Raw genomic sequence first — 25,076 nt, 5'->3', positions numbered from 1 at the left:
TTCCATCATCTTCTCAGCAACAGCCAGAGAATTCTGAACAAAACACTTCTAATTTAGCCAATCTAGTCTCTGATCTGTCAAAGGCCACTTTCAGTTTCATGAGTGAAACAAGATCCTCCATCAGAAATCTGGAGGCACAAGTGGGCCAGCTGAGTAAGAAAGTCATTGAAACTCCTCCCAGTATTCTCCCAAGCAATACAGAAGAGAATCCAAAAGGAGAGTGCAAGGCCATTGATATAATCAATATGGCCGAATGCACAAGGGAGGAGGAGGACGAAAATCCTAGTGAGGAAGACCTCCTAGGACGTCCCTCAAGCAAGAAGGAGTTTCCTATTAAGGATCCAAAGGAATCTGAGGCTCATACAGAGACCATAGAGATTCCATTAAATCTCCTTCTGCCATTCATGAGCTCTAAAGACTATTCTTCCTCTGATGAGGATGAAGATGTGACTGGAGAGCAAGTTGCTCAATATTTAGGAGCTATCATGAAGCTGAATGCCAAGTTGTTTGGTAATGAGACTTGGGAAAGTGAACCTCCCTTGCTCATTAATGAACTAGATACCTGGATTCAGCAAATTTTACCTCAAAAGAGACAAGATCCTGGCAATATCCAAACTCTAAGTTTGGTGTTGGGACTATACAATATTGACCTGATCACCTTTGTGGCTCCATGAGAGCCACTGTCAAGCTATTGACATTAAAGAAGCGCTTGTTGGGAGGCAACCCAATTTTATTTATCTAATTTTTTTATTTTATTTTATTTTTATTTTGTGTTTTATTAGGTACATGATCATGTGGAGTCACAAAAAAAATATAAAAATTAAAAACAGAATCAAAAACAGCAGAAGAAAAATCACACCCTGAAGGAAGGACAGACTGGCGTTCAACGCCAGTAAGGAGCATCTGGCTGGCGTTCAACGCCAGAACAGAGCATGAATCTGGCGCTGAACACCAGAAACAAGCAACATCCTGGCATTTGAACGCCAGGAATGTGCCTAGAGAAAAAGCTGGTGCTGAACGCCAGTAACAAGCATGAAACTGGCGTTCAACGCCAGAAACATGTTACATATGGCCGTTGAACGCCCAGAATGTGCATCACTCGGCGTTTAAACGCCAGAATAGTATGCAAAGGCATTTTACATGCCTATTTGGTGCAGGGATGGAATTCCTTGACACCTCAGGATCTGTGGACCCCACAGGATCCCCACCTACCTCACCCTCTCTCTCCATTCATGGTCATCCCTTCTGTTTTTCATTCACCACCTACATCTATCCACTCTTCCCCATACACCCCACCTACCATTAAAATTCAAATTCTCTTTCCCACCCAATCCCACCCATATAGCCGAATATACACATCCCTCAATCTCCTCCATATCTTCTTCTTATTCTTCATCTTTTCTTTCTTCTCTTGCTCGAGGGTGAGCAATTTTCTAAGTTTGGTGTGGTAAAAGCATAGCTTTTTGCTTTTCCATAACCATTAATGGCACCTAAGGCCAGAGACATCCAAAAAAAAAAAAGAAAAAGAAAAAAAAGAAAGAAGAAGAAGAGAAAAAAAGGGAAGACAAAAGCTTCTACCTCTGAGTCATGGGAGATGGAAAGACTCATGTAAAGGGTTTATAGCTCAGTGGTAGAACATTTAACTGCAAATCAAGAGATCCCTGAGATACCTCAGGGGATAAATTGTCCTCCACACAATTATTGGGAGCAACTAAGGATAGGAACACCAAAATTACTAGGAATCATGCAACAAAAGCAAGGAAAAGACATAAAAGAGCTCAAAAAGCACCATTGGACCTTCATGAAGGTGCCACCCTCACTCAGGTGGATTCATTCCTTGTTCTTATTTCTTTCTGCTTTTCGGTTTTTTTTTTTGTTGTATGCTTATCTATGTTTTGTGTCCCTACTTCATGATCATTAGTAGTTTAGTAACTATGTCTTAAAGTTATGAATAATTCCATTAATCCTTCACCTCTCTTAAATGAAAAATGTTTTAATTCAAAAGAACAAGAAGTACATGAATTTCGAATTTATCTTTGAATTTAGTTTAATTATATTGATGTGGTGACAATACTTTTTGTTTTCTGAATGAATGCTTAAACAGTGCATATTTTTTATCTTGTTGTTTATGAATGTTAAAACTGTTGGCTCTTGAAAGAATGATGAACAAAGAGAAATGTTATTGATGATCTGAAAAATCATGAAATTGATTCTTGAAGCAAGAAAAAGTAGTGAAAAACAAAAGCTTGCGAAAAAAAAAGAAAGAAAAAAATGGCGAAAAAAAATAGAAAGAAAAAGAAAAAGCAAGCAGAAAAAGCCGATAGCCCTTAAAACCAAAAGGTAAGGGTAAAAAGGATCCAAGGCTTTGAGCATCAATGGATAGGAGGGCCCAAGGAAATAAAATCCAGGCCTAAGCGACTAAATCAAGCTGTTCCTAACCATGTGCTTGTGTCATGAAGGTCCAAGTGAAAAGCTTGAGACTGAGTGGTTAAAGTCGTGATCCAAAGCAAGAAGAGTGTGCTTAAGAGCTCTGGACACCTCTAACTGGGGACTCTAGCAAAGCTGAGTCACAATCTGAAAAGGTTCACCCAGTCATGTGTCTGTGGCATTTATGTATCCAGTGGTAATACTGGAAAACAAAGTGCTTAGGGCCACGGCCAAGACTCATAAGTAGCTGTGTTCAAGAATCAACATGCTTAACTAGGAAAGTCAATAACACTATCCAAAATTCTAAGTTCCTAAGAGAAGCCAATCATTCTAAACTTCAAAGGAAAAAGTGAGATGCCAAAACTATTCAGAAGCAAAAAGCTACAAGTCCCGCTCATTTAATTAGAATTAATATTCATTGATATTTTGAAATTCACAGTATATTCTCTTCTTTTTATCCTAATTGATTTTCAGTTGCTTGGGGACAAGCAACAACTTAAGTTTGGTGTTGTGATGAGTAGATAATTTATACGCTTTTTGGCATTGTTTTTAGGTAGTTTTTAGTAAGTTCAAGCTACTTTTAGGGATGTTTTCATTAGTTTTTATGTTAAATTCACATTTCTGGACTTTACTATGAGTTTGTGTGTTTTTCTGTAATTTCAGGTAATTTCTGGCTGAAATTGAGGGACTTGAGCAAAACTCTGAAAAAGGCTGACAAAAGGACTGCTGATGCTGTTGGAATCTGACCTCCCTGCACTCGAAATGGATTTTCTGGAGCAACAGAGCTTCAAATGGCGCGCTCTTAACGGCGTTGGAAAGTGGATATCCAGAGCTTTCCAGCAATATATAATAGTCCATACTTTATTTGGAAATTGACGACGTAAATTGGCGTTGAACGCCAAGTACATGCTGCCGTCTAGAGTTAAACGCCAGAAACACGTCATGATCCGGAGTTGAACGCCCAAAACACGTTATAACTTGGAGTTCAACTCCAAGAGAAGCCTCAGCTCGTGGATAGATCAAGCTCAGCCCAAGCATACACCAAGTGGGCCCCAAAAGTGGATTTATGCATCAATTACTTACTCATGTAAACCCTAGTAGCTAGTCTAGTACAAATAGGATAATTTACTATTGTATTAGACATCTTTTGATCACTTTAGATCTAAGGAACATATGGGGGCACATAGTCCTTAGACCATGAGGGCTGGTGATGAGCGGATAATTTGTACGCTTTTTGGCATTGTTTTTAGTATGTTTTTAGTATATTTGGTTTAGTTTTTAGTATATTTTTATTAGTTTTTAGTTAAAATTCACTTTTCTGGACTTTACTAATAGTTTGTGTGTTTTTCTGTGATTTCAGGTATTTTCTGGCTGAAATTGAGGGACCTGAGCAAAAATCTGATTCAGAGACTGAAAAGGACTGCAGATGCTGTTGGATTCTGACCTCCCTGCATTCGAAGTGGATTTTCTGGAGTTACAGAAGCCCAATTGGCGCGCTCTCAATGGCGTTGGAAAGTAGACATCCTGGGCTTTCCAGCAATATATGATAGTCCATACTTTGCCCAAGATTTGATGGCCCAAACCGGCGTTCAAATTCACCTTCAGATTTCCCAGCGTTAAACGCCGGGAACTGGCACCAAAATGGGGAGTTAAACGCCCAAACTGGCATAAAAGCTGGCGTTTAACTCCAAGAAGAGTCTCTACACGAAAAATGCTTCATTGCTCAGCCCAAGCACACACCAAGTGGGCCCGGAAGTGGATTTTTATGTCATTTACTCATCTTTGTAATCCTTAGGCTACTAGTTCCCTATAAATAGGACCTTTTACTATTGTATTATCATCTTCTGATCTTTGGAATCTTTTGTTCTTGAGATCTTTTGATCACTTTGGGAGGCTGGCCATTCGGCCATGCCTAGACCTTGTTCTTATGTATTTTCAACGGTGGAGTTTCTACACACCATAGATTAAGGTGTGGAGCTCTGCTGTACCTCGAGTATTAATGCAATTACTATTGTTCTTCTATTCAATTCCGCTTGTTCTTTGTCCAAGATATCACTTGTTCTTCAACTTGATGAATGTGATGATCCGTGACACTCATCATCGTTCTCACCTATGAACGTGTGACTGACAACCACCTCTGTTCTACCTTAGATTGGGTGAATATCTCTTGGATTCCTGATACACGATGCATGGTTGATCGCCTGATAACCGAGTGCTCGCCTGACAAACGAGCCAGCCATTCCGTGAGATCAGAGTCTTCGTGGTATAGGCAAGACTGATGGCGGCATTCAGAGAATCCGGAAGGTCTAACCTTGTCTGTGGTATTCTGAGTAGGATTCAATGATTGAATGACTGTGACGTGCTTCAAACTCCTGAGGGCGGGGCGTTAGTGACAGACGCAAAAGAATCACTGGATTCTATTCCGGCCTGATCGAGAACCGACAGATGGATAGCCATGCCGTGATAGGGTGCGTTGAACATTTCCACTGAGAGGATGGGAGGTAGCCACTGACAACGGTGAAACCCTTGCATAAGCTTGCCATGGAAAGGAGTAAGAAGGATTGGATGAAGACAGTAGGAAAGCAGAGAGACGGAAGGGAAGGCATCTTCATACGCTTATCTGAAGTTCCTACCAATGAATTACATAAGTATCTCTATCTTTATCTTTATGTTTTATTCATTTATCACTATACCCATTTGAGTCTGCCTGACTAAGATTTACAAGGTGACCATAGCTTGCTTCATACCAACAATCTCCGTGGGATCGACCCTTACTCGCGTAAGGTTTATTACTTGGACGACCCAGTGCACTTGCTGGTTAGTTGTGCGAAGTTGTGTTTATGCCATGGTATTGAACACCAAGTTTTTGGATTCATTACCGGGGATCATTTGAGTTGTGAAAAGTATTGATCACAATTTCGCGCTACCAAGTTTTTGGCGCTGTTGCCGGGGATTGTTTGAGTATGGACAACTGACGGTTCATCTTGTTGCTTAGATTAGGTATTTTTCAGAGTTCTTAAGAATGAATTCTAGTGTTTCAAGGTGATGTTCTTATCATCACCAAAGCTGATTGATTATCATCAATTTAGCTCTTCAATGCAATGTCCTGCTGAAGCTTGGCTATTCATGTCTAATTTCTTTAGACTGAAGCTTTAGACTAACATTGCATGATTCCTGGAATTCTCATTAAGAATTTTGATACCTTTATTTTCTTTTCCACTTAATTTTCGAAAAAAAAAACACAAAAAAAAATTACAAAATCATAAAATCCAAAAATTTCTTGTTTGAGTCTAGTGTCTCATTTTAAGTTTGGTGTCAATTGCATGCATTCATTCATGTGTCTTAAGGATCTTCAAGATGTTATTGATGATTTCTTACTCTAATCTTTAAATTCTCTTGACTTGAGTGTTTTGTGTGTCTCATATGCATTCTCATTAGTGTCAGTAGTATACAAACTGCTAAGTTTGGTGTCTTGCATGCATTGTTATTTGATTTTAGTTGCATTTTGATTATTAAAAATCCAAAAATATTTTTAATTTGTGTCTTCTCAAGTCAATAATACAGAGAATTGAAGATTCAGAACATACAGCAGAGAAATTGCACAGAAAAAGCTGGGCGTTCAAAACGCCCAGTGAAGAAGGACAGACTGGCGTTTAAACGCCAGCCAGGGTACCTGGTTGGGCGTTTAACGCCCAAAAGGGTATAGTTTTGGGCGTTAAACGCCAGAATGTGCACCATTCTGGGCGTTTAACGCCAGGATGGCACAAGAGGGAAGATTCTGTTTTCAATGCAATTTTTTTCAAGTTTTCAAAGTTTTTTCAAAATCAAATCTCTTTCAAATCATATCTTTTCAATCATATGTTTTCAAAATTGATTTCTTTCTATTTTCAAAGATACTTGCTACCAATTAATGATTTGACTCAACATTTCAAGTATGTTGCCTTTTCTGTTGAGAAAGGTTTAATGTTTGGATCATATCTTTTCTTGATAGCCAAGTCACTATTTTTTTAAATCAAATCTTTTTAAAATATTTTTCAATTCATATCTTCTCAATCACATCTTTTTAAAACTAATCATATCTTCTTAACCACATCTTTTTCAAAATAGTTTTCAACCAAATCTTTTTTATTTCTAATTTCAAAATCTTTTGCAAAAAATCACTTGATTTCTTTCCCACTTTTATTTTCGAAAATCAATTAGTGTTTTTCAAAATGTTTTCAAAGTCTTTTACTTAATTTTCGAAAATTACTTCCTTTCTTCTAACATCCTTCTATTTATGGACTAAAACTATTCCTTAATGAAAAATTCGAACTCCTTCTTCTTTGATAAGTTCGAATTTTCTACTTCTGTCTTCTACTTTTCTTTTCCTCTGACACCTCAAGGAATCTCTATACTGTGACATAGAGGATTCCATATTTTCTTGTTCCCTTCTCTTTCATATGAGCACGAACAAAGACAAAAGCATTCTTGTTGAAGCTGACCCTGAACCTGAAAGAACCTTGAAGCGAAAGCTAAGAGAAGCTAAGGCACAATTCTCTGTAGAGGACCTAACAAAAATCTTCAAAGAAGAAGAAGACATGGCAGCCGAAAATAACGACAATGCAAACAATGCAAGGAAGGTGCTGGGTGACTTTACTGCACCTACTCCCGACTTCTATGGGAGAAGCATCTCTATCCCTGCCATTGGAGCAAACAACTTTGAACTTAAGCCTCAATTAGTTTCTCTAATGCAACAGAATTGCAAGTTCCATGGACTTCCATTGGAAGATCCTCATCAGTTCTTAGCTGAATTCTTGCAAATCTGTGACACTGTCAAGACTAATGGGGTTGACCCTGAGGTCTACAGACTTATGCTATTCCCTTTTGCTGTAAGAGACAGAGCTAGGACATGGTTGGACTCACAACCTAAAGAAAGCCTGGACTCATGGGAAAAGCTAGTCAATGCCTTCTTGGCAAAGTTCTTTCCACCTCAAAAATTGAGTAAGCTTAGAGTGGAAGTCCAAACCTTCAGACAGAAGGAAGGAGAATCCCTCTATGAAGCTTGGGAAAGATACAAACAATTGATCAGAAAATGTCCTTCTGACATGCTTTCTGAATGGAGCATCATAGGTATTTTCTATGATGGTCTCTCTGAACTGTCCAAGATGTCTTTGGATAGCTCTGCTGGAGGATCTCTTCATTTGAAGAAGACGCCTACAGAAGCTCAAGAGCTGATTGAAATGGTTGCAAATAACCAATTCATGTACACTTCTGAAAGGAATCCTGTGAACAATGGGACAAATCAGAAGAAAGGAGTTCTTGAGATTGATACTCTGAATGCCATATTGGCTCAGAATAAAATATTGACTCAACAAGTCAATTTGATTTCTCAAAGTCTGTCTGAAATGCAAAATGCACCAAGCAGTACTAAGGATGCTTCATCTGAAGAAGAAGCGTATGATCCTGAGAACCCTTCAATGGAAGAGGTGAATTACCTAGGAGAACCCTATGGAAACACCTATAATTCTTCATGGAGAAATCATCCAAATTTCTCATGGAAGGATCAACAGAGACCCCAACAAGGTTTCAACAACAATAATGGTGGAAGAAACAGGTTTAGCAATGGCAAGCCTTTTCCATCATCTTCTCAGCAACAGACAGAGAATTCTAAGCAGAACCCCTCTGACTTAGCAACCATGGTCTCTGATCTAATCAAAACCACTCAAAGTTTCATGACTGAAACAAGGTCCTCCATTAGGAATTTGGAGGCACAAGTGGGACAGCTGAGCAAGAAAGTTACTGAACTCCCTCCTAGTACTCTCCCAAGCAATACAGAGAAAATCCAAAAGGAGAGTGCAAGGCCATCAACATGGCCGAATTTGGAGAGGAAGGAGAGGAAGTGAACGCCACTGAGGAAGACCTCAATGGGCGTGCACTGACCTCCAATGAGTTCCCTAATGAGGAACCATGGGAATCTGAGGCTCAAAATGAGACCATAGAGATTCCATTGGACTTACTTCTGCCTTTCATGAGCTTTGATGAGTATTCTTCCTCTGAAGAGGATGAGTATGTCACTGAAGAGCAAGTTGCTAAATACCTTGGAGCAATCATGAAGCTAAATGACAAGTTATTTGGAAATGAGACTTGGGAGAATGAACCTCCTTTGCTCACCAAAGAACTGGATGACTTGTCTAGGCAGAAATTACCTCAAAAGAGACAAGATCCTGGGAAATTTTCAATACCTTGTACCATAGGCACCATGACCTTCAAGAAGGCTCTGTGTGACTTAGGGTCAAGTGTAAACCTCATGCCTCTCTCTGTAATGGAGAAGCTAGGGATCTTTGAGGTGCAAGCTGCAAGAATCTCATTAGAGATGGCAGACAACTCAAGAAAACAAGCTCATGGACTTGTAGAGGATGTTTTGGTGAAGATTGAAAACCATTACATCCCTGCTGATTTCATAGTCCTAGAGACTGGGAAGTGTATGGATGAAACCATCATCCTTGGCAGACCCTTCCTAGCCACAGGAAAGGCTGTGACTGATGTTGATAGAGGCGAACTGATCATTCAAGTGAATGAAGAATCCTTTGTGTTTAAGGCTCAAGGATATCCCTCTGTCACCATGGAGAGGAAGCATGAAGAGCTTCTCTCAAATCAGAGTCAAACAGAGCCCCCACAGTCAAACTCTAAGTTTGGTGTTGGGAGGCCACAACCAAACTCTAAGTTTAGTGTTAAACCCCCACATTCAAACTCTAAGTTTGGTGTTGGGCGGTTCCCACATTACTCTGATCATTTGTGAGGCTCCATGAGAGCCATCTGTCAAGCTACTGACATTAAAGAAGCGCTTGTTGGGAGGCAACCCAATGTTATATTTTATCTATTTTCTTTTGTTATTTTATGTTTTTTTGTAGGTTGATGATCATGAGAAGTCACAAAATCAATTGAAAAAGCAAAAACAGAATGAAAAACAGGAAGAAAAACAGCACACCCTGGAGGAAGAACTTACTGGCGTTTAAACGCCAGTAAGGCTAGCAGGTGGGCGTTTAACGCCCAGTCTGGCACCATTCTGGGCGTTTAACGCCAGAAAGGGGCACCAGACTGGCGTTAAACACCAGAAAAGGGCAAGAACCTGGCGTTAAACGCCAGAAATGGGCACCAGCCCGGCGTTTAACGCCAGAATTGGCTCAAAACGTGATTTTGCATGCCATTTGGTGCAGGGATGACTTTTCCTTGACACCACAGGATCTGTGGACCCCACAAGATCCCCACCAACCCCACCACTCTCTCTCTTCTTCACCCATTCACCAATCACCTCAACACCTCTTCCCCAAAAACCCTTCACCTATCACATCTCATCTTTCTCTTCACCACTCACATCCATCCTTCATAAAACCCCACCTACCTCACCATTCAAATTCAAACCACTTTTCCTTCCAAACCCACCCATACATGACCGAACCATGAGCCCCCCTCCCCTATATATACCCTTCTTCACCCCTTTATTTTCACACAACCTAAACACCACTTCTCCCCCTCTTTGGCCGAACACAAAAGCCATTCCCTTCTTCCTCATTTCTTCTTCTTCTACTCTCTTCTTTCTTCTTTTGCTCGAGGACGAGCAACCCTTTTAAGTTTGATGTGGTAAAAGCGTTGCTTTTTTGTTTTTCCATAACCATTTATGGCATCCAAGGCCGGAGAAACCTCTAGAAAGAGGAAAGGGAAGGCAAAAGCTTCCACCTCCGAGTCATGGGAGATGGAAAGATTCATCTCAAGGGTGCATCAAGACCACTTCTATGAAGTTGTGGCCTTGAAGAAGGTGATCCCCGAGGTCCCTTTTTCACTCAAAAAGGGTGAATATCCGGAGATCCGACATGAGATCCGAAGAAGAGGTTGGGAAGTTCTTACCAACCCCATTCAACAAGTCAGAATCTTAATGGTTCAAGAGTTCTATGCCAATGCATGGATCACCAAGAACCATGATCAAAGTGTGAACCCGGATCCAAAGAATTATCTTACTATGGTTCGGGAGAAATACTTGGATTTTAGTCCAGAAAGTGTAAGGTTTGCATTCAATTTGCCCATGATGCAAGGAGATGAACATCCTTACACTAGAAGGGTCAACTTTGATCAAAGGTTGGACCAAGTCCTCACTGACATTTGTGAAGAGGGCGCCCAATGGAAGAGAGATTCAAGAGGAAAGCCGGTTCAATTGAGAAGGCATGACCTCAAACCCGTGGCTAGAGGATGGTTGGAGTTTATCCAACGCTCAATCATTCCCACTAGCAACCGGTCCGAAGTTACTCTAGACCGGGCCATCATGATTCATAGCATCATGATTGGAGAAGAAGTGGAAGTTCATGAGGTTATAGCCCAAGAACTCTATAAGGTGGCGGACAAGTCCTCTACCTTGGCAAGGTTAGCCTTTCCTCATCTTATTTGTCACCTCTGTTATTCAGTTGGAGTTGACATAGAGGGAGACATCCCTATTGATGAGGACAAGCCCATCACTAAGAAGAGGATGGAGCACACAAGAGACCCCTCTCATCATGAGATCCCTGAGATGCCTCAAGGGATGCACTTTCCTCCACAAGACTATTGGGAGCAAATCAACACCTCCCTAGGAGAATTGAGTTCCAACATGGGACAACTAAGGGTGGAGCATCAAGAACACTCCATCATTCTCCATGAAATTAGAGAAGATCAAAGAATCATGAGAGAGGAGCAACAAAGACAAGGAAGAGATATTGAGGAGCTCAAGCACTCCATAGGATCTTCAAGAGGAAGAAAGAGCCGCCATCACTAAGGTGGACCCGTTCTTTAATCTCCTTGTTCTTTATTTTCTTGTTTTTCGAAAATTAATGCTTATGTTTGTCCATGTTTGTGTCTTGTGATCATTAGTGTCTATGCCTTAAAGTTATGAATGTCCTATGAATCCATCACCTCTCTTGAAAAAAAAATGTTCTTAATTGAAAAAGAAAAGAATTGCATGAATTTTGAATTTTATAGCAGTTTAATTATTTTGATGTGGTGGCATTACTTTTGTCTTCTGAATGTATGCTTAAACAGTGCATATGTCTTTTGAATTTGTGATTCATGAATATTGGCTCTTGAAAGAATGATGAAAAAGGAGACATGTTACTGAGGATCTGAAAAATCATCAAAATGATTCTTGAAGCAAGAAAAAGCAGTGAATACAAAAAAAAAAGAGAGAAATTTCGAAAAAAAAAAGAAAAAAAAAGAAAAAGAAAACGAAAAAAAAAAGAGAGAAGAAAGAAAGAAATAAAGTTGTGATCCAAGGCAAAAAGAGTGTGCTTAAGAACCCTGGACACCTCTAATTGGGGACTCTAGCAAAGCTGAGTCACAATCTGAAAAGGTTCACCCAATTATGTGTCTGTGGCATGTATGTATCCGGTGGTAATACTGGAAGACAGAGTGCTTTGGGCCACAGCCAAGACTCAATAAGTAGCTGTGTTCAAGAATCATCATACTTAACTAGGAGAATCAATAACACTATCTGGATTCTGAGTTCCTAAAGAAGCCAATCATTCTGAATTTCAAAGGATAAAGTGAGATGCCAAAACTATTCAGAGGCAAAAAGCTAAAGCCCCGCTCATCTAATTAATACTGATCTTCATAGATGTTTTTGGAGTTCATTGCATATTCTCTTCTTTTTATCTTATTTGATTTTTAGTTGCTTGGGGATAAGCAACAATTTAAGTTTGGTGTTGTGATGAGCGGATAATTTGTACGCTTTTTGGCATTGTTTTTAGTATGTTTTTAGTATATTTGGTTTAGTTTTTAGTATATTTTTATTAGTTTTTAGTTAAAATTCACTTTTCTGGACTTTACTATGAGTTTGTGTGTTTTTCTGTGATTTCAGGTATTTTCTGTCTGAAATTGAGGGACCTGAGCAAAAATCTGATTCAGAGACTGAAAAGGACTGCAGATGCTGTTGGATTCTGACCTCCCTTCATTCGAAGTGAATTTTCTGGAGCTACAGAAGCCCAATTGGCGCGCTCTCAACGGCGTTGGAAAGTAGACATCCTGGGCTTTCCAGCAATATATGATAGTCCATACTTTGCCCAAGATTTGATGGCCCAAACCGGCGTTCAAATTCACCTTCAGATTTCCCAGCGTTAAACGCCGGAACTGGCACCAAAATGGGAGTTAAACGCCCAAACTGGCATAAAAGCTGGCGTTTAACTCCAAGAAGAGTCTCTACACGAAAAATGCTTCATTGCTCAGCCCAAGCACACACCAAGTGGGCCCGGAAGTGGATTTTTATGTCATTTACTCATCTTTGTAATCCTTAGGCTACTAGTTCCCTATAAATAGGACCTTTTACTATTGTATTATCATCTTCTGATCTTTGGAATCTTTTGTTCTTGAGATCTTTTGATCACTTTGGGAGGCTGGCCATTCGGCCATGCCTAGACCTTGTTCTTATGTATTTTCAACGGTGGAGTTTCTACACACCATAGATTAAGGTGTGGAGCTCTGCTGTACCTCGAGTATTAATGCAATTACTATTGTTCTTCTATTCAATTCCGCTTGTTCTTGTCCAAGATATCACTTGTTCTTCAACTTGATGAATGTGATGATCTGTGACACTCATCATCATTCTAACCTATGAACGTGTGACTGACAACCACCTCCGTTCTACCTTAGATTGGGTGAATATCTCTTGGATTCCTGATACACGATGCATGGTTGATCGCCTGATAACCGAGTGCTCGCCTGACAAACGAGCCAGCCTTTCTGTGAGATCAGAGTCTTCGTCGTATAGGCAAGAACTGATGGCGGCATTCACGAGAATCCGGAAGGTCTAACCTTGTCTGTGGTATTCTGAGTAGGATTCAATGATTGAATGACTGTGACGTGCTTCAAACTCCTGAGGGCGGGGCGTTAGTGACAGACGCAAAAGAATCACTGGATTTTATTCCGGCCTGATCGAGAACCGACAGATGGATAGCCGTGCCGTGACAGGGTGCGTTGAACATTTCCACTGAGAGGATGGGAGGTAGCCACTGACAACGGTGAAACCCTTGCATAAGCTTGCCATGGAAAGGAGTAAGAAGGATTGGATGAAGACAGTAGGAAAGCAGAGAGACGGAAGGGAAGGCATCTTCATACGCTTATCTGAAGTTCCTACCAATAAATTACATAAGTATCTCTATCTTTATCTTTATGTTTTATTCGTTTATCACTATACCCATTTGAGTCTGCCTGACTAAGATTTACAAGGTGACCATAGCTTGCTTCATACCAACAATCTCCGTGGGATCGACCCTTACTCGCGTAAGGTTTATTACTTGGACGACCCAGTGCACTTGCTGGTTAGTTGTGCGAAGTTGTGTTTATGCCATGGTATTGAACACCAAGTTTTTGGATTCATTACCGGGGATCATTTGAGTTGTGAAAAGTATTGATCACAATTTCGCGCTACCAGCTGGCCATTCGGCCATGCCTGAACCTTTCACTTTTGTATTTTCAACGGTGGAGTTTCTGCACACCATAGATTAAGGGTGTGGAGCTCTGCTGTACCTCAAGTTTCAATACAACTACCATTACTTTATATTCAATTCTCTTTTATTCTTATTCCAAGATATACGTTGCACTTCAACTTGATGAATGTGATGATCCGTGACACTCATCATCATTCTCACCTATGAACGCGCGTGATTGACAACCACTTCCGTTCTACTCTAGGCTGGGCACATATCTCTTAGATTCCCCAATAGAATCTTCGTGGTATAAGCTAGATAGATGGCGGCATTCATGGGGATCCGGAAAGTCTAACCTTGTCTGTGGTATTCCGAGTAGGATCCCGAAAATCCAGAAAGTCTAACCTTGTCTGTGGTATTCCGAGTAGGATTCCGGTATTGAATGACTGTGACGAGCTTCAAACTCGCGATTGCTGGGCGTGATGTGGTAAACCCCATTTTTTAGGGTTTATCTTGTATTGAATTTAGAGTGTTTTGATAACCTTTTCTCGCATTTAACCTATGAATTGGCATAGTTTTGTAATCTCTCCTGTATTTGTGCTTAAGTGTAAAAACATGCTTTTTAAACCTTATTTTGATGAATTCTAGTTCCTCTTTGATTCCATAAGATGCCTTGATGTGTTTGCTAGTAATCTCAGGTTGAAATAGGCTAGTCATGGATCAAGGGAGCAAGAAAGAAAGCATGCAAGTGGAGAGAAGCACAAAAAGCCAAAGAATTAATCTCGGCCAAGCACGCGCACGCGCACAAGGCGCTCGCGCGCACATTGCAGAATCGGCCAGGGACGCGCACGCGTACCGTGCGCGCACGCGTCGATGACAGCACATGACTTCATTAATGCAACACGTGCCTGGCGATTTGAGAGGGTTTCTGAACCCATTTTGGCGCCAATTGCTAGGAGAAAGGAATAAAAGGATGAATCAATCAATGAAGGAATCTAACAAGTCTAGCATATAGAATATACTTAGGATTAGTTTAGTTTTAGAGAGAGAAGCTCTCACTTCTCTCTAGAATTAGGATTAGGATTAGGTCTAGTTCTTAGATCTAGGGTTTAATTCATGTTCTCTTCTACTTCTACTTCCCAATTCTTTGTTGTTACATTCATCATTCTTCTACTCCTTTGTTGTAATTTCCTTTATATTGTTCTTATGCTTTGTTGTAGATCTACTATTGCTACTTCCATTTTCTTTCAATTCAATAAGAGGTAATTCATAATAATTGTTCTTCATTGCTTTTCTATTATTGATCTCTTGCCTTTGTAGTTAGATCTCTCTTTAATTCTTGCAATTTGTGTTGTTTACCTTTATTGCCTTTTATGTGTTTGTTGAAATGCCTCTTCTAGATATAGTATAGATTTTGTTCCTCTTGGCCTAGGTAGAGTAATTAGTGACACTTGAGTTATCTAATTTCTTTGTTGATTGATAATTAGAAGTTGCTAATTGATTTGAATGTCTCTAAAGCTAGTCATTCCTTTAGGAGTTGATTAGGGCTTGAGGAATCAAATTGATTCATTCACTTGACTTCCCTCCATAGTTAGAGGTTAACTAAGTGGTAGCAATGAACAATTCTCATCACAATTGAGAAAGGTAACTAGGATAGGATTTCTAGTTCTCCTATCTTGCCAAGAGCTTTGATTAGTTGTTAGTTTATTTTCATTGTCATTTACTTTCATACCTCTTATCAAAACCCCAAAATAACTCATAACCAATAACAAGACACTTTATTGTACTTCCTAGGGAGAACGACCCGAGATCCAATACTTCGGTTTATAAATTTAGGGGTTTGTACTTGTGACAAACAACTTTTTGTATGAAAGGATTATTGTTTGGTTTAGAAACTATACTTTACAACGAGATTTCATTAGTGAAATTCTAAACCGTCAAAAATCTAATCATCATGATGACAAACGCAAAAGGATCAATGGATCCTATTCCAATATGATCGAGAACCAACAGCTGATTAGCCGTGCTGTGACAGAGCATTTGGACCATTTTCACTGAGAGGATGGGATGTAGCCATTGTCAAGGGTGATGCCTCCAGACGATTAGCCGTGCAGTGACAGCGCATAGGACCATTTTCCCGAGAGGATGAAAAGTAGCCATTGATGATGGTGATGCCCTACATACAGCTTGCCATGAAAAGGAGTAAGAAGGATTGGATGAAAGCAATAAGAAAGTAGAGATTCGAAAGGATTCTAGCATCTCCACACGCCTATCTGAAATTCCCACTATTGATTTACATAAGTATTTCTATCCCTTTTTATTTTCTATTTATTATTAATTTTCGAAACCCATAACCATTTAATCTGCCTAACTGAGATTTATAAGGTGACCATAGCTTGCTTCATACCAACAATCTTTGTGGGATCGACCCTTACTCACGTAAGGTATTACTTGGATGACCCAGTACACTTGCTGGTTAAGTTGAACGGAGTTGTGTCCACACATAGTTGAAAAAGCAATGAATTTTACAAAATACAATAACAAAGGAATCACAATTTCGTCCACCATCTACCAATCGCAACAAAGCCTAAGAAACACGGGAAGACATTTTCAAAAATAGGAAATGTATGTAAAGTTGATAAAACCTACATTGGCACCAAGAAAAAGAAACCATCAAACAGAGTTCCAAGACAAGACAGCTCTTTTAAGGTAGATAAAGAAAACAGTCAGCATTGGTAAAAGAAACGACTTTTATAAAAGAAAAACACAAAAATCTCAAAGTTTCTCACTATTAACAACAAAAATGAATCAAAAATATACCCAAAACTCCTCTTTGGCGTACAGTATACCAAAGTGGAAATAAAGAAAATACGGCAAGAGCAACGAAGGAAAGCTAACCTTCTTTGTAGAGTCGCAAAAAGAAGAAATTTCAGTAGCCGAAGCAGAGCACCCACGAACGAAAATCAAAAGGAGTTTTGAGTAAGAAAATGGAAGAATAGGGAAAAGAAACTTCGAAGAGAAGACGAAAGAAAATAAAGAAAGAAGAGGGAAAAGTATTTATAACGTACCAAGGGCATAACAATAAAATGACGCAGTCATTAAAGAAACGCGTCGTTACCAATGTAACTGCCCCCACATGTAAATGTAGAACCCAAACGGACGCGACAGTTGATAAGATGCAACGATTGATGATTCAAAAATCACGTCGGTTTCTGAAGTGATTGGAAAAGATCGACTTCGGTGTCTTCGAACTCCAACAATACTTAAATCCAATCCCTTAGCAAAAAGGTCAAACTCAAGTAGGAGTACTGTTCATACCCTGCCCCAACACAATGGTCAGGTCCAATCAATACAAAAAGGCCCAAGTCAAAGGATTGGCCTTCACCGTTTACCCGACCTTTCCAAAGAGGTCGAATTCGACAATAGCTGGCAGATAACATTTATTCAAGTAAATAACTGCCTCCCTAAATCTCTCATCCACTTCTAGAAGAGATATCCTAATAACCCTAAGATAAAGGGACTGTTATCCACCATCAGAAGTAGAACTACACCAACGGTGGTTATTAGATCATCACCTATAAAAACACTAACACACTCAGGTAAAACTAAGTTCCAATATTCTATAAATCTGCTTAATCCCTTACTGACTTAGGCATCGGAGTATCATTGCAGGTACCAACCCTATTCATCAACACACATACAAATCAACTCGGACGGAAGCTCCCAGATGCCAACCAAGTCGAAATCTATATTCCTCACCATTTGGGCCCTTGATCCAAATCCAGTCATCCAGTTTTAGGTAAGTCTTGGAACAGATGACATTTTAAACTTTATGTTCTTATGTTCTTGCGTATTTATTTATATTTCATATATTAATTTATTATAAATCTTCAAGATGGGAACTAATTAGTAACATATGCAAGTAAATTGCAAAAATAACCCAAAACCCGAGTACCTTTCCCGTCTGTCTTTAACTTGGATTGCCTCCCTCCTGAGCCAGTCTCCAGTGCCTGCCCGCCGCGTCCCTTGCCCAGAACCCCTCCTCCTCGCCTTCGTCTCTCACGGTCGTGCTGTCTTGCCTCTCGCCACCAGTTTGTCTGCATCTCCCCGCCTCTGTATCTGTTTTTAATTTTCAGTTCTGCTCTGCCCAGCCGCGTTGACTAGACACTAGTTGTTTCAACTAACTAACTGATTGACCATTCTCCCAATGGAGGGTTTGAAGGTCTCAAACGCTAATTTAACTGTTTACCTTCATCCTTCCAAGAGTAGAGACGTTTCCGAAGCCATTCTTCGTGAGCTCAGCTCCTTGCTCTTCACGTTCAGCGAAGCCTTGGATGGTGTTGTCTTAGCTTACGACATCAATTCCCTGGATAACAAGAAGGCCAAGATTCTTTCTGGTGTTATTCCTTATTTCGGTGTTCCGCTTAGCCTGGATTTGTTGCTTTTTTCTCCAAAGCCTGATATGCTTTTAGGTTAACTCAACTCCTTCTTTTAGGTTTTGTTTTATGAATGATGAAATCGATGAATGAACTTGTTTACAGTTTGGTTCTTGTTTTCACAAGGAAAATGCTTCATAGCCAGATATCTTGTTAAATTTATAGGGTTCAGAATTATGTGACAAAATGTAATAGGAGCAATTTTAATTTTCTAACCACTAATGATTTTTTTGTGAGAATTGTTTCTGGAAACAGAATCTGAAGCTTGTTTCTTTTGAGAATTCGTTCTCTTTTATTTTAGCAAAATTTTGGAAATAGCAAAATGGGAGGAAATGTAAACAGAAACCAATAGTGTACAATGTTTTGTGTATTTGCTTATTTGTTGTTATGTTCTTTACTGTTGCTTTCAGAGGGGAAGGTTGTTAAGCTTTCACAAGAGTCCATTCATGTTGTCGTGCTTGGATTTTCTTCTGCGATTATAACAGAGAAAGACATTAGGGAAGAATTCGTGTACAAAACTGTGAGTATCTGCCACGATGTTTAGTAGTTGTTGTCCATTAAATCTGATTGTATTCATAATTACTAGAACTGATGTGGTCTATGTATGTACTGTGTCGTTTCTTATAGAAACATGAGCAAGATGTGTATGCAAGCAAATCTCACAAGAGACATGCTATCAAGGTTGGAACTACGATACGGTTTTCAGTCAAGAGGTAACATGTTGTTAGTTTATTTCAAATGTGACTATATATTCAATCTAGAGTCCAGAAGAATTCGTTTGAACACTGTGCTAGTATATTTGGTCCGCTCTCCGTGCCTCTGTTTCTTTTAGTATAATCTTATAGATTCCAACTGGTGAAATATATTTCTGTTAGGGAAAGACTATAGTAGCCATCTTGTACGATGGTTTTCTGATTTTTGTTGCATACCCAAATAGATGCACTGAAGTAACACTGTGTCTAGATATTTTTGTACGAGTAGTAACTTGCCAAACTCTTTTAACTGTTTAGCTGCATCCCTGTATCTGAATAAAGAAATAGCTTTCATAGTTGTGCAGCATTTGGTTTTAAAGGGTTCTGCACTTCATTGGTAGTATGAGATTAACAAACTCTACTTTTATCCTTTTCTTTCTAGTAGATAAATTTAGCATATTAAGTGAGCTGGTACTTCTTTTATTTTATTTACTTTTTGATAAAATAAGAATTTCATTAAGACGAAATTATGAGAAAGATAATAGAAATTATGATAAGAGTTCTCCTGTACAAAAACAAAACATAACAAAAGATTTATCTATAAAGGATAGCTTTCCAATCTCTCAAGATGTCTGAGAGGTAAAGTCCTTTACTAAGCTCATGAGCTTTACAACAAATATATGCTTGGCATCTAATCCTATCCCATTTTACATGCTAGGCACTTCTATTTATTGGTTTGACAAAGTTCTAAAATGAACGTCTGAACGAGGATAAAGTTTACATCATAAACGGTTATAAGCTTAAGTTTCTCGTCACATATTAATCTTGATTATTAAACTTTGCAGCTTTGATGAGGAAATACTTCATATTTATGGCTCCTTGATGGCAGATCACACCGGCAGCATTCATTGGTTGGAGAAGCACTCTGAATTAATTTCCCCATACTAGCAGGTTTGTATTTTCTAACTTATTTGTATACCTTTGAAGGTATATATATTTGTGCTTTACTTATCTTCAAAAACTGCATAGGAATGCAAAGAAAGGGGAAAGTGAGGGAGAACTAACAACACTCAAACAAGATGCTATCGATGGGAAAATATCACCCTTGGACTCTGCCCGAAAAGTAAAGAAGTCTAAGAAGCAAAAAATGCAAGAGGAGTCTTAAACATCACATTGGAGTTTAATTTTGTGCAACATTTTTGTTTCCGGGTACATTTCTGTTTTTTATTGTTAACCAAAGGATTTTGTTTTGAATGCCTAAAATTCTGATCATGCATTGTTTGGTGGCTTCATTTATCTATTAAGCTTTTGAGAATAAAAGCTTTGCTAATATGCTGCTTGAGTTTTGGAAGAGTGAGCACCTGAAGGAAGGCGCTGGGTTTTTGTTTAGTGAATGTCTAATTCACACCATTACACCGTTCACCTCCCTGTATGATTCTGACTTCCCATGGTCTTACACGTTCAACTTTATTAATTATCTTGGAAAAACAACTATTTGTACCATGAACTTTATGAACGCTGACAAAAATACCCATTAAAGAAAGAAACTAACGTTGTATCCATCAAAGATGGACTCCGTACGACAAAAGTACTCAAATCCTAAATTTATGTTGACTTTTAAATAAAATTCTAGAATTAACCCCACCATTATCTTCAACATCAATTGCCAACCATCTCTTCTTTTCCACTCAAATTTTCACATCCCTCCATTACCAACCACCTTAACCACTGCTACCATGACGGCATTTTCATCTTCATAAACCCATCTCCAAGAAACATGATCACCGTCACAACCTCTCCAACCGGATTTCTCTCCTCCTTTCTCTCCCCCTCTTCCCAAACCTCGCGTCATCTTCGTCATGGTCAACACCACGCATCTCCATTGCCGTTGTGGTTATAAGAGTCATTCTCTGACTTGACAAGTATCCTAACATAGATATGATTGGAGATTTCTGAGAGAATTTGAACAATGAATACACTCAATTGGTTCAATTTGGGTATAGATAAAAACAAATAAATTATTAGTTACAGGAGATTTGTTCAACTTTGTTAATTATATAATAAATTTGTAATTTGTACTGTTGTAAATATAGGACCTTTCTCCACGAAGTCCATGAGCTTGAAGTGGACCTAAGAGGAGTTGAATCGCACCACAGGAAGGGACCTTGCGCGCTGGATCTCGGTTCAATCTAGCTTCCGGAGCTTCTCCATCTTGTGGCGGCATTAGACGGGATTTTGGCCGGAGGCATTGCGGCATCTCTGTGCAACGGCGCTGTTGGAGCTTTGAAGGTTGTGTTAGGCTTAGAGAAGGGGGTTGAATCTATGCCTTCCTTTTAATTGCTGTTGTTACCCTTTTGAAATACCTTTGCTATTTTGATTCTGTTTGATCTGAGCAGTGGAAATTTATAAGACAATTTATTTTTGTCTCATGAAAATCATAAAACAGAACACAGCAGAGAAGAGAAAAGCTAACACCAGCAAGTATCCTGGTTCGGTTGCCTTGTGCTATGCAACCTACATCCAGTCTCCTCCACAACTATGGAAGAATTTCACTATAGTTAACAGTATTACATACACCAATAACACAGGATTGACCCAATCCTTTCACACTCAAGTTCTAACCTAACTTGACATTGGTTATGCTAATATCTAACTATACCTCTTAGTGCTAACCCAACTAAGAAAGGGATACATTACAGGTACAAGATACAAGACACAATCATACCTAAAGAAATCAAAAAACAACTCTAGGCTTTTCTCTAAAGTGTATCTCTCAACCTTTTTCAACTCTTGGCTTTTTCTCAAGCTTTCTCACAATGCATTTTCTCTCAAGAAATTACAGAAAGATAAGCTTAGAAAAATACATCACAATCAGTAACACATGAAGGAGATTGACTTCATCAACAGCCTCTGTGCTATGCGAAAAACCAGATTAGCAAGCCTCTGATTCAGTTCTTCATACTGGCGGAATGCACCTTTGATTAGGTTACACTGTCCAGTTAGTTGAACTTCTTCAAAGAGCTCTTCTCAGAACAAAACTTTCTAACTCTGGTTTTCTCTCCTTACCCCTGAATGAACAGCAAGCTTATTTTTATCTCCTTGCATGTTCCTTGGTTCTTCTTCCAAGGTCAACACCTTGAGCCTTGAGCTTCACCAACCCACAAGCTCACTTTTTCTTCTCAAGCATCAAAGTAGAACCTTTGCTTCTGACTTTTCAAACTTGACCGAAAGCCATGAAGGAGTAACCGAAATTGTTTTTCAATGGTCAACCAAATCTGAACCATAGAGATGCAACTTGGTCCCCAAGAATCTCTTGTGACCGTGGATTTGTAGCAGTGATGAGCAGAGATCAACTTTTTTCTTGAATGCCGTTTTCGGATAGAGCAGAGAGTTGGGAAGAAGGGATGAAGATCTGATGCATGCAAGACGAGATGGATTACCTTTCTTGAGCTTGATTTGGTTTGGAATTTCTATTTTAGCTTCTGTGCTTCAAGCTTCAACGCTCTCTCTCTTGCTTCTTTGGTTACAGCTTAGTGAAGAAGCTCTATCTCTTTCTTACTTTTACTGAAGTTGATTTGACTTGATTAGAAAGGAGAAGAACGTTGCTTTGGTAAAAGCAAGTGAGAGGGAATGAGGATTTCAATCTTGTATGAGAAGCTTGGATCAACTTGAATTGAAGGACACGGGCTTGGATCGGATTACTTCTTTTTTTTTCCCGTTTTGATTTTTCAGCCTTGTTTTCTCATGGGCTTTGTTTATTTATTTACTCACCAGCCTTGCTATATTATTTTCATACTAATTTGGGCTGCTGAAGTAAGTTTTGGCCTGCAACATATAATAAATAATTAGCAACATATAATTATTGACACTTAACACTAATTATTTATTTTGTCCAAAAATAATGTTTGTCATCACTAATTAATTTAGTTAATTTCATAACTCAACAATCTCCCCCTTGATGACAAACATGATTTAAGCAATAATCAAAAGGAAGTGAATTTGAGTAAGGTTTAGAAACTCCCTTTGATATTTTTCATTTGCTTTTATGTTGCTCCCCCTTTCCTTTTCAATATTAGCTCCCCCTGGATTTATGCTTTCCTCTTTGTCCCTGTTTCACATTGTTCTTAAAGAAAACACAATAAAGAGCTATGCACACTATATCTTGTATAAGGAATATCAAATGAGCAACATCACAAAATCAGCCCAACATCAAGCTAATATCAACAGCAAAAGGATTCAGCATGTGAAATCAAATTTTAGTGCAGCAATTAGACAAAAATCCGAAAGAATTACTAGTAGCTGCATCAACACCAAAAAATACCATCATTCTAGTATTCTAGTGCTATTACTCCCCCTTTTGTCATCAAGGGTGGAAAATAAACAAGATCAACAAAAACATCAATACAAATCCTGCAAGAAAAGGTTAGATCACAGTCCAAAGTTCTAACTAAAAAAGTGCAGTAGTATTTAGAGTTATTACAGTCATCCAAAATAAAAACAGTTCAACAGTTGCAAAATAAATAGAATTCATGAGACAAAAAGAGAGCAACAGTAGCAGTTTTCATGAGGCAAATCTTAGGCATCAGAACCATCCCCCTCCGAAGCAGCTTCCTCTTCAACATCGGTGGCAATGTCTTCATCATTATTAAGGTTATCAATGAAGGTCATGAGCACAGCCACCCTATCTCTTGATTTCTTCAGGAAGTTCTCATGCTTGCTAGCTAGCTTCCTTTGTTCCTTGCTCATGGCAATTAAGTGATTTGATTGTGAAACAAATTCTTGAGCAACATCCTTGACCACATTCAGCAAAGCAGATTTCTTCCCGGTGGAAATGGAAGTACCCTCAGTGGAGGGAGGAGGAGAGTCATCTGGGATGTATTCTTCATCATCATCATCTAGAACCACTCTCTCAGATCGAGTTGGTCCTTTTTGCTGTTTCACTAAACCACCCCTTTTTAGGTATGAATATTTATTTTCATAAGCCTCATTTGACAAGTCAACACCAAAAGTCTCAAATATGCAAGTCAAAAACTGGCATAAGGTAGTGCTTTATCCTTCACACTTCTAACAGAATCAAACATGTATCTAGCCATCAAATAGGCAAAAGAGATTTCTGTTTTAGTGATTAGGGCATACAAAACAAGTGTGTCCGTGTAAGAAACCCTTTGATATGAACCACTTTGAGGAATTAAAATGTGGTTGATAATACGATGCAACTGAGCACGTTCATATCCTAGGGCTTTGTGAGTGGGTGTGATGCCATCAATTAAAGAAACATGTTCATAATGTGAGCAAGAGCATCATGGTAAGAGATACCAACACCTTCATCCCACTTTACAGATGTATAAGCACACGGCCCTACATTAGTGTACTTCAAGGAGTCACTGATTGTCTCATTATTCAAGATAATGTCTCTGCCCTTAACATAAGAATGCACGCTTCCTTCATGATAAGTCATGTTTGCATAAAATTCTTTGACTAACTTAGGATATATTGGTTTTTTGATTTTGAAAAGGTGATTCCAGTCTAAAAATTCCAAATTTTCAACAAAAGGAAATTCTTTCTTTTTCAAATCAGGTAAATCAGCAAGAAAAGAGGGACATAGATGACGGTACTGAATAACTCCCTCATAAAAGTCATGGTTCATGGCAAATTTAAAACGATGGGGGTTATAGTTTGAGTGAGATGTCATAAAGTGTGATTTGTGAGCAAAGGGATCAATGTCTGGTTCTCTAACAGATGTGAGAGGAACTCGAGTTTTACCTCTTTGAGACCGTGATGGAGCAGACCTAGACTTTGGTTGTGTGGACTCAGGTGGAGGTTCTGGTGCTGCAGGTCGCTTCCCTTTGGATGAACTCGGTTTTGATGACTCTGGCTTGGATGGTGTGACTTTCGGTGGTGGCGTCGGCTTAGCAGAGGCAGGGAATCTTGGAGTGTTCTTGGTCCGAGCCATGGGGTCACAGCGAGGAGGAGAGGTAGGAGGAGAAGGTGAGGGAGTGAAGGTGGTGTCTTGAGAACGGGTTGATGGTCTAGGAAAACTTGGAAGTTTATGGATTTTCTCACGAGGTGCTCTTTTGGCAATGACTTTCTTCCCCATT

General features: G+C 39.2%; 1 non-coding gene and 1 pseudogene across 1 annotated transcript; one reads left to right on the top strand and one right to left on the bottom strand.

Annotated features, from left to right (window-relative positions):
• Positions 1-7,409: 7,409 nt before the first annotated feature.
• LOC130964043 (small nucleolar RNA R71) lies at positions 7,410-7,517 on the bottom strand. The gene has a single exon (XR_009080155.1). It is a non-coding gene; the product is annotated as a small nucleolar RNA R71 (small nucleolar RNA).
• Positions 7,518-17,761: 10,244 nt separating this feature from the next.
• On the top strand, positions 17,762-20,465 carry LOC130960651 (DNA-directed RNA polymerase I subunit rpa43-like; annotated as a pseudogene).
• The last annotated feature ends 4,611 nt before the right edge of the window (positions 20,466-25,076 follow it).

Source organism: Arachis stenosperma, chromosome 2 (genome assembly GCF_014773155.1).
Source record: "Arachis stenosperma cultivar V10309 chromosome 2, arast.V10309.gnm1.PFL2, whole genome shotgun sequence".
In the NCBI taxonomy this organism is placed as follows: domain Eukaryota; kingdom Viridiplantae; phylum Streptophyta; class Magnoliopsida; order Fabales; family Fabaceae; genus Arachis; species Arachis stenosperma.
The sequence above is the reverse complement of the archived record's forward strand: the minus strand, read 5'-3'. Positions and strand labels throughout refer to the sequence as shown.